Here is an 11,198-nt window from a genome sequence, read left to right as displayed (position 1 = left end):
AGTAGTTTATACTTTTTTAAATATATTTTTTAAATGATACGACCTTATACATTAAAATTGGTAGTCATAGATTTTGATTACTAAATATTTCTCGAATATTTGAAATCTTTACACAACTGGTAGCGTTTTATGAATGTTGGCAAGTATCGTTATTTTTTAAATCACGGTGACCGGAAGTGCACGTTACTATCTCTAACTTCGACCCAGGAGGAGGCGGGCGAGCTTGCTGAGAAGAATCGTCGGCGGTGGTGGTGTTTCACCTCCGGCTACCAACAGGAAGCCAGTACACGGTCCGGAGCTCCCACCTGAGGCGGGAGACACCCGGCCTGATGGTCTCCTCTTGCTTGGGACTTTTATGACTGAAACTAGTTTTGCCGTGAACGGTGAAGAAGTTTGTTTTCTTTTTACGCCGTTGAACGTCCTCCTAAGAAGGGTTACCCAAGGTAAGTCAGTCCTTCATCTTTTCCAAGTACTGTACAGTTGTTGGCTTGCTATCAGGAGTCACGCCGAAGTCGGTTCACTGTTGACTTTACATTGACAAGCTTTCCAGTTAAACGCAACAGTAAGGCATGGGAAGAATGAACACAGTAAAAATGCCTTTATTTGAATTAATTTGAAATATACAGTACAGAAGAATGATCAATCTGTGAAACACGTTTGCATATGTTTCAGATCAAGAATTTCATTTGAGACTTGGAGGGCATTTGTTGTACTGTGGGGCGAAATAACTGTCATTTTACAATCCTATAAACATTAGTTTCTTGGGCCCCTGGCAGTCATGGGCTTTTGAAGACGAGTTCATTTTCCCCATTTGACTTTGTAACTCGATCTGAACAGTACATCTTTGTTCTGTTTTCGGTTTTACGACTGTTTAAAGATGTGTCAAGAACCACGTTTTATTTTCAACGAACTCAAAATTGTCATTCTTAACCTTTCGAATAATCTGGTAATAGTATAAATCAAGCCTACGTCGAGAAAAATAGAAGAATAATGATTAACTGATGACAATGATTAACCATCATCTCTTTAAAATCATACTGTTGTGGATCTTTGAGAGTTGGAGAGAAACCAAAGGGGATGTGAAACTTTTATTGAAGATGTCAGCCATTCTGGCGTGAAATTGTAGTTAGAGAGAGAGCAGCAGACACGTTTGAGAAGTTGGTACGTCAATTAATAAAATCTAAAGAAGCAAAACTGATTTAGAATGCAAATTGTTGTAGTTAATATTTGTGAGGATTTTAATCTGACATGTCCATCATAATTTTTTTTAACACTTTTCTGAGGAATACAGCAGACAATTGTCTGGGGGGGGGGGGGAAACCACACAAACCAACCCCTTAAGAATAATAATAACAACAACACAACAATAATAATAACAATTAAAAATATTGAATAAAAATTGAAAAAATTTCAAAAGGTGTCGAACCGCGATTATGCAGTGGGCAGTGGGCCAGTGTTTGTATGTTTTATGTACAAAATTTACAATTAATATTTACTTCGCCAGAAAGGAGGAAATGCTTAATAACTCCCCTGCACATGCTCCCCAAAAATCCCAAACTTCACATGCATATAAGTAGTCATGTCCTGAAGACGTTTATATGATAATATTCTTTTATACATACTGTATAGGGCCACGAAGTGACGATGAGAAATATCATTTTTTAAATGTTTTAATGTACTGCACGTAGCCAGTTGAATGAATCCAACAAGTCAAGTCAAGTCACATTTATTGTCAAATGTGCTCTATGTGCAACATACAGCACAGATTGAAATTCATTTCCTCTCAACCACAGGAGAGAGAGGAGCCACACAGGAGAGAGATAAAATGATGAACTAATACAACACAACACATAAGACACAGACAGTCATGCAATCTTAATCACTTTCCTGCATACGCTTTGTTGTCTGAAGCAGTTATAGATGAAAGAGAAGAGAGAATCAAAGTTTCCTTTCAGGAGTGGATCCAAGACGTCGTGTTGAAAATGTGCACACGTCTGCTACAAGCTAAGTTTCAAAGTCAACAAGAAGCTGTAGCATCCATTGATGAAAATTGTCATAAAAGCCTCAAGACTTTGATTATGCTCTACACTGAATATAGTGACTTTCCAGCGAAGGGAAGGGTGTGGCCATTACGCAGATTGATGATTGACCGTGACAATAAATGTTGCTGTAACTTGACCCACATGATCCTATCTTCATATGTTTGATGAAAGTCTAGGCCTCAAGACATCTATAAACTTAAATTATTCTATGATGTTTTTCTTCCAGCAGGTTAACCAGATCTACCTCAGATTTGCACTGAAGAGTCTTTTGGCCTTCATAATGTTGCAACACAAAATGTGTGAAACGCTGTTGCTGTGGCAATGCACAGTTTGCCAAGAAAACAATGCTAGTTTTGAGGGTCTAAACATGCATGAAAACTCATTCAACTTTGGAAACAAATCAGGTATTGGAACAACAATAATTTATGAGGTTATTGTGTGAGATTTTCCCTTTTTTTTTTAAATGGCACGTCCTTTGCAAATTTTTAGCAAAGCAGCCCTTGTTGTTCATTCGAATTTTTTGAGGTGTATGTAACAACCCCAAAAAAACCTCTCTGAAAACTTTGCAGCCTACAGCCAACTCGAGACCAGCCTATGTGCAGTATAGCATCCCCCTTCCCCTTACCTTAACACTGTAAAGTACAGACCAAGCCAGTAACTGAATCATAATATATGTTTCTGCATTTTTTTTTGCACTGTTAGTTCAAAATATTGTCCTGTTTTTGCATCATAAAGGGATGGAAATTTTGAATGTTTTTATCTATCCATCCATCCATCCATCCATCCATTTATCAGATTCGTCGACTGTTAAAATGTTAAAATAACCGTTAGTGAGCGGCTCTAAACTTGAAAGAAGTGCAGCTAATCCATCAGTACCAGTGACCATGATCGGCATCAGTACCAGTGACCTCACTAATGGATGATGGGTATTTGAAATGGGAGCATAAAACTCAGATCAGAACATCCCTAGTATTTACTCCAAGTCAGTTTCAGCCCTTCATCAAGACTGTAGAAAAACTCTGGTGTTAATTGATCCAAAGAGCTGGCTAACTCGGAGGGCACTCATCCTGTGTTTCCTTATGCGCCTGAGTATGTGTGAAGTTTACAAATGTGTAAAATTCTGTTTAATTAAGGATTGATCTACATTAATGGTTCTTGCTGAAGTCAAGAAATTAATACGCTCCAACTGGAAAGAAAGTGTGTTTTGTATTAGGGCTGAACAATAGTCTCAAATGATATCAGATGAATATTTTTGTTTTGTAAGTTAGGTTTATGCTAAAATAAAGGCTCCATTGTTAGCGGATAGCAACGTTAGCAGCAAGTCCCCTCCTCGCATTACTTTTCGAAGGCAGTTTCATGACTCTGCACACTTTGATACCGACTGCCTGACACAGGTGCTGTTCCTGCTGATCACGTTTGAACAAACCAGGTGTTTTGTGTTGTTTTAGCCAGTGAAAATCACTTCTGTGATTCTGTCGGCACTTCATCTCATAGACCAATACCTATGGGGGGAGATTTGTTTCACCATGGAATACAGATCTGTAAGTGATAATTGATTTACTGAATTTATATGAACCTATGGAATGTTAAGAAATGTTGCAGATATTGTTAAAATATATTGTACTATTTGTTGATTGATTCAGTAAAAGTTGTAAAATAAAGAGTGAGATTTGTGTAAAATCTCAATAATGTTGCTAGAGAGGAAAATGATGTGCTTCTTTTTACTCTTCAGTACTCATAAGCAAGAGGCAAGACATAAAGTTATTGTTATATTTTTTTTATCTGAATACCAAAATATTCGATAGCTTACAGCCCTTGACTGACCAAAATGAGCAAGCACGGAGCTTCTGACCGTGAGGCCATCTAATTGATCCAAAGGATTATTGATTTGGCTTTTAAACTTAATTGTGACAGTAAAGACTCCACCCCAAACCAGTTTTGTTTTCTTTCAGGTTTAACTAAAGCCTGTCAATGCTTGGACGGTGGTGTTTGGTGTAGGGCATGCTTACTTGAATGCGAGCATATGGCTTTTAGAGGTTGCTGTTTTTTTTTTGTTGTTGTTGTTTTTTCAATGTCAAACAGAAGAGAAAGATCAATAGTCTTTCGTCTGAACATACTTGTATAACACCCCCTTTTTAACACTTCAAGAGCCTGGTCTTTGCATTGCCATTTTCCTGTTATTACCGTTAGAGGCTTGTGTAACATCCTCCGAAAGTGCACAGTGAAAGGGAGTTGGTTGAGACGTATTCACTTGTTTGAGCGTTTCGCAATATCTTTCAGCTAACAGGCCAATGTGTTTATTCGCAAGCCAATCTTTCGAAATTATTATTTTGTATTTTTGAATGTGACCAATAAACAGGATTATGTATGCGAGTATGGTACACATAAAAAAATGTGCCCAAAATATGACTGTGAGATAAGTGCAGCCTGTTGGAATTCTCCCTCCGGTAACAGAGGTACAGCAGGCCAATACTTGCCAAGGAATGTGAGAGACGGCAGGAGAAGGAAAGACGGACTAGTGGAGAGACAAGAGGTGGAAGGCATGCTTAAATCAAATTAGTCAAACTGTAAATGAGTTGAGGTTGAGTCTACTTTTAATATAGAACTGGCCAAAATCAGGTGATGTGGCTTGACGCAGTTGCCTTTAGAGATGGCAATCAAATACAGCCATTCCCAAGCCATGTACCCCCCTGTCATCTGTTCTTCTTCAGCTCTGTGTTCAACCCTTCAGGTGTTTTTGGCGGGTCTTGGCTATAAATGTATAATGATACTCCAAATATGCTGTATATGAACAACACATCTGGGACTCCACGCCACGGTAAATACGGTAATTTCAGGACCGTTGTGCGAACTTGAATCTAAGCCACACCCACAATATTGTAAAAAAAGAAAAGAAAAGAAAAACATCTAGGCCACATTCGCCTTTTAAGTCGTTCAAAGCATTTTCTTCTCTGTACTTCCAGAAGTGACCAACTATATTGACAAAAAGATGTACTTTTCAAACCAAGTACATCTGTGTGCACGCATGCACACACACATGTACACACGCATGCCATAATGATCAACAGCCATAACGGACTCTAACATGAATGAACCGGAAAAATAGAGTAGTTACAAGAGCTTGAGAAAAGGAAATCACCGCCTACCTTCAGGGGAGACCTGGCACAGGCAGGGACGCATGTTTGTAGTGTGTTGAGTGCAGAAACATCATGATTGAAGCTTGCATGTACTATTTTAAAATGCTGCTTCTGGCTCTGCAGATTCCCTTTATTTGCCAATGCTAATCGGTGCATTGCGGGTCAAACATACTTTGAATGAGAATGCACAAAAAATATAGTCAAGTCAACTTGTTTGTCAAATGTGCTCTATGAGCATCATACAGCACAGATGAAATTTCTTTCCTCTCAACCACAGGAGAGGGAGGAGCTGTGAGACACTGTGAGTTCCCGCACCGCCATCAACAGAACGGTTCACATAAAATGACAAAATAAAACAAACAACACTTAAGACACAGACAGTCTTGAAATCTTAAGCACTTTATCTGCATACACTTTGTTGATTGAAGCACTTCTAGATGAGGAGAGAATCAAAGTGTCCTTTCACCAGTGGATCAAAGATGTCATGCTGAAAATGTGCACAAGTGTGCTACAAGCTAAGTTTGAAAGCAAACAAGAAGCTGTAGTGTCCATTGGCGAAAAGAGATTGGCTCACATCTCCTGTCCCACGTAATCCAATTCCAAGCGGTGACTCCCAGTTCCACATACGCATCTGCGCTCTGCGCAGACGCTTCTCATCGTCGGCTGCACAAGCCATCCATCCATCCAGTCGCAGACAGTCCAACAGCACCGACATTTCCGCTGAACAAAATGGGCCTGTGCTGCCCACTACAGGCGCAAAAAAACATAAGCGCTGTCCAGCACTGGCAGTCAAAGGACGCCGACATTCCTCCCAATCAAAATCAGTGCTGGTACAGGCGTGCTGCCGAGAAGGCGCAACCACCAAGCACAGATTCTTCTCCTTTGATGAATGTCGTGGCCAAAAAATTCTGAAAACAATCCACATCAGGTCCACACGACGTAACAACATACAAACACCATGCGACAAAACAAAACACAAAAACAACAAAAAAAGCAAGGCTCTTGAAGAGGACTTGCCGACGGCTGCCTAATTGGGTGCCATCTTGGGGGAAAAAAAAGATATCTCAAAGGTTCTAATCGCAAGCTGCTATTGCGGACTGCTGACTGCAGCAAATTTGCCCAAATGTGACTTGTATCAGCCAATTCCTGCCTGCTTTATTTCACTAAGGAAACCTTAGCCGTAGTAAATATTCAACACTGACAAGCTACATATTGGATTTCATCCCACGTACAAAAGCTACATTGTAAATCGGGATCTTAAACGTTGTCATCCAAATGCACTTATTGAGTTGTGAGCTGACCTGGATCCCTTTTTCACATCAAGGATGAGGGTTCGGGTTGAATTACAGCACTTGTACCCTTTGCTACACCGTACAGTATTTTGGCTCATGTTGTCCTCACAGCCGACTGCTGTCAGGCTGCTGAATAAAAATAGCAACAATAATATTAATAATAATTAAATGATGTGAAAACAACTGTAAATAGCACTGCGATTTATCCATTTTGTATTTATATTGCACTTAATTGAACGGTGTTTGCTTGTTTTTTCTTCTCTTCTTTCTGCCTACATTCTTGCTGCTGGAGGCTGTAAATTTCCCCAGTGTGGGACAAATAAAGGATATCTTAATGTTGGCACATACAACCTATTGTTGCTTTAAATTTTAGCGGGAGGGTTAGGTACCCTTTGAATGAAATCTAATGGCAGTGAATCTATTGCATATGTCATCTATTTAAAAAGTATCTATTTATCCTGTTCATGATCACGGGAAGCCGGAGCCCATCCGAGCAGACTGGGCGAAGAGGCAGGCTTCACCACGGCAATCGCCAGTCAATTGCAGGGCACAACTTCATATCGCTTTACTTGCTCATATAGTGGCCAAGGACCTTCAGTCACTCATTTGCAGAGCGTACCTGGTGTCTGATTCAGAGCAACCTGTTATTTGTACAAATTCTTGTGTGGAGGATGGAGATTGACCCTTCTTTTGTGTCATAATGGAAGAGGAATGTGGAACTGGCTTGTATTTGCAGTTTGTTTGAGTGTGTTGTTTTACCAATCAATAATACGGTACAAGTTAGAGGCGGAAGTAAATGAATTCTCACAGTCTCTTGTCAGGTGCACCTGCCTGAAAAGCGTGGCCTTGGCACATCTTGGGGAAACCATGCAGTTGTTTTATTTGAGTTTTTGTTCTTTTTCAACCCGTTGCTCATGGCTTGAGTCATCCCCCAAAAATGCAACTGGGGAAATTCATTGGCACCATCCTGCTGTATGTGTCATACTTTGTCACACTATTTACAAAGATCATCTCCTCGGCCTGTCAGTAGCCAATATTTTTACTCGGCAACCTTTTTGAAACTGAGGGCTCCTTCTTGGGTATTGATTAATGCAAAGGGCTATTAGTTTGACAGACACTTCTGAGTCTGTTTCAGGTTCAACAACATTTCACTTACATGTAAAATATGTTTATAAATAGACTGTTTTGGTTCATAATGTCAGAAATTCGGGGAAAATATTGATCATTCTTTTCCGCAGTAAAATCCGATGTTTGCAAATGTCTCATTTTTGGCACTACATGTGTTAATCATAGATTAATGCATTGATTATTTTTTTTCGATTAATCGCGGAATCGGATTTTAATAATGTGTTTTAACTTCCATTCCTTTATTCAATAACAGGTCATTATTTCAAATTGAGAGTGCAGAAAATGCACAAACAAATTGATTATGATGTACCGGTAGTTGATTGATTGAGTTAAAAATGTTAAGCCTTGTTTTTCAAAGCAAAAGTAAATGTTTTATTTTGATTCAACAAAAGTATGTTTTCATGGACGCCAGAAATTGAGGAATACTTACTGTAGAGAAGTATTCAATCAATTATCTTTGTTAAACTACAGTATATGAAATAAATCTTTATGTATGTAAAAATCCTAACATTTAATAGTTACCAGCTTTGAAAAAAAAGGCAGCATAAAATGATGTACAACTTGCAACAGTATGCCCATGGATAGCCCTTGTGAGGATAAGGCAGATCAGAAAATGGATGGATGGAAGCCGACTATGTTGTACAAGTCCCGCTGCCCATAGTCATGGTGATTTTGTCTGAAATTATTTGCCCGCCTTTCACCTGGCATGAACGTGGCAAGTCGGTTCTCAAAGCCATTTGGCTCCGATATAGCTGTGCAAATTCAAACATAACAAGTTACTCTCAATCTTCACTTTATAGAAAACTACAGTTTGTCAAATAAAACAACTTTTGATCAGTGTCATTACCCCCGCCGCCCCAAAAAAGGGTGTGACCATATCATAAGCTTGTGCCAGCAGTGCTACTAGTAAAAATAAATAAATTCTGTGTAGAGACCTGACACAAATGCGCACACCGATTTTCTATGATCGAGAGACGGCATCTTATAGAAGCCTTAAATGGGACTTGCTCTTTGTTCAGCTTCATCTTCATGATCCATTTTTAGCTGCTCTTGACAGGCAGCTCAAAGTGAGTGGCGTGTGAGTGCGACTGTGTGTCATCTGACACGTGCTCCTCAGCTGCTGTAAATTGGCTACCTTTGCAACTGCCTTGCTGAGCAAAGGTCTCACTGAGCACTTGTGGATCACTCCCGCCCACTCCAGATCACACAAAGACTCAACTTCCCAGCCATAATAACTATCATTTACATAGATGGGCACACAGTGACATTCTGCATCTGTCTGAAGTCAGGCATGAGTAATCATATATCCTTTAACCACTTTTCCACAACATAGTATTTACACAAACTGCACAATGATTTCTTGTACCTGGGCAGTATGGGTGACGTAAAACAGTGATGGTCGCTGACTGCTCAAGTATTACAATGTCCTGTCTGTTTGCTCAAATAGAGCTCTGGGAAGTTTTCGTTGCAATGCATGCTATAAACTCATGTCGATGTGTTGTGTTTTATTACACTGGGGAACAATGTGGAACCAAAACAATTCTGTTGAGTTAGACTTTTATGCCGATGAAAACTTGTCTGCTTATTAGGATTGAATTGTTTGTGCAGTCATAATTGAGGCAGTGTAGTGAGAGGTGTGTGCAGCTCCCAGTAGGTCAGTACTATAAATTCAGAGGATTCGTGCTCACCTTTCTCTTAGTTTTAATATCGTTTTGGGTGGAGTAAATACATGATTCTCTGAGTACAATGTTGTAAATGGATACGGCACATAAAGTGAAAAGGCAATTGGCCGATGATTTTTACTGACGTTGGGAGGGCTACGACTGTATGATTTAATCGGCATGCCAATTCATCGGTCAGGCCCACATCCAGATGAATTTTGTTTTTCTTTACTTTGAATGGAGAACTGTTTGATATTTTGGAGCTTTGACATTCCACTAATCTTATTTACAACATAGTTTTTGCTTGGGTAATTTCTATTTCAAAGTGTGCCTGACTCTTAAGCCGATAAACACAGCATACATAAAGTCAGCTCAACTTTATTCACTCCGAGTGTTTAGCCTCATTTGAACTGAGCTCTACAGTTCAGTTTGGTGAATTTTGTTTTTGGTATGTGCTAGGAACCTGGAGAAAATGCACGCAAACAATGGGGAGAACATGCAAACTCCACATGGGATTTAAAGCTCTGATTTAAATCTGCAAACAAAAGTGTCATTTGAAAAACAATAATGTTGATGATTCAAGACTGCGTTTATTGTTCACCTACTGTGTTGTGGCTATTACCTTTGTTGGCCAATTAGACTTTAAAATTCATTCATTTTCCGATCTGCTAATCCTCACGAGTGTCGCGGGGAGTGCTGGAGCCTATCCCAGCTGTCTTCAGGCAGTAGGCGGGGGACACACTGAACCGGTTGCCAGCCAATTGCAGGGCACACAGAGACAAACAACCATCCGCGCTCACACTCACACCTCGGGACAATTTAGAGTGTTCAATCAGCCTGCAAGGCATGTTTTTGGAATGTCGGAGGAAACCGGAATACCCAGATAAAACCCACGCAGGCCCAGGGAGAACATGCAAACTCCACACAGGGAGGCCGGAGCTGGAATTGAACCCGGTGCCTCTGCACTGTGAGGTCGACACGCTAACCACTGGACCATCGGGCCAGTACTCTAAAATTACACTCTCTAATACGGTGTGCTGGATTTGACTTAGTTTTTATTGTATCGTGGTGATCGCAGGAAGCACACACAGTGACATATATGTGAATATTGAGTGACTCCCAATATCCAGAGAACACATGATAGCTCAGGTGCCATGCTCAAGGGCACCACAATGATAGGAAATGCAAGTGAGTGACTTCTCTTTTGGTCTACTTCTACAGGTGACCACACTGCACTCTTGTCGGTCAGACACATTTATTCAATCACGTAGCCATCTTTGTACTTGATGGGTGGATGGATGCATGGATATTTTATTCATCCACAAGGAAAGTTCACTGACAGATGACTTGCTGTACTGGCTTTACGGCCACATTGTTATTACACTTGTGTGGATATGAAATTTGTAGATGTTGCAAGAGTACAAAGATTCAAAACAAGTAGTTACCTGCAGAGATTGACTTTTGTAACTGTTCGGGGGCACCCAAAAATGTTGAAAATGAAACCTCTCACCCCTTAAGCTCGACAGTACATGCCAGAGTCACAAAGTTGAGAAAGAAGGGTCAAAACAATCCAGTGACTAATCCACATTGGCAGTGGGATTCCAAATAGAGGCTGTATTGCAAGATAAAAAGTGTTTTTGTGGAATCCTGTGCATGAGAGACTTGGATGATGATGAGTCTTTGAATCATTTTAGGGTTCAGCATTCCTAACATTCCTTCTCCTGAAGATAGGTGAAGAAAGGAAGCATGTGTGCATGATTGGGGGTGGAAGGGCAGAAGTCACATCAAACACTGGTCCCTGTCGTAGTGACTGCGCAATGATAAGGGGACACAGTAATTCTCAGACCAGAGGACACTAGTCCGGTCGTCGAGGGCCGCTTTCCTGCTTGTTTTGCATCTCTTCCTGTTGCAACACACCAGATTCAAAAGATCAGAATT

General features: G+C 40.2%; 1 protein-coding gene across 1 annotated transcript in view; it reads left to right on the top strand.

The window, feature by feature from the left end:
• Window positions 1-239: 239 nt before the first annotated feature.
• pik3cb (phosphatidylinositol-4,5-bisphosphate 3-kinase, catalytic subunit beta) overlaps window positions 240-11,198 on the top strand; it is a 47,086-nt gene continuing 36,127 nt past the window's right edge. Inside the window, exon 1 of the mRNA XM_086125309.1 lies at window positions 240-443. The gene's annotated coding sequence lies outside the window, so the exon portion shown is untranslated. The remainder of the gene's footprint in view (window positions 444-11,198) is intronic.

This window comes from Hippocampus guttulatus, chromosome 12, assembly GCF_054856545.1.
Source record: "Hippocampus guttulatus isolate MCC_2025c chromosome 12, RoL_Hgut_1.0, whole genome shotgun sequence".
In the NCBI taxonomy this organism is placed as follows: Eukaryota; Metazoa; Chordata; class Actinopteri; order Syngnathiformes; family Syngnathidae; genus Hippocampus; species Hippocampus guttulatus.
This window is presented reverse-complemented; position numbering and strand designations above follow the sequence as displayed.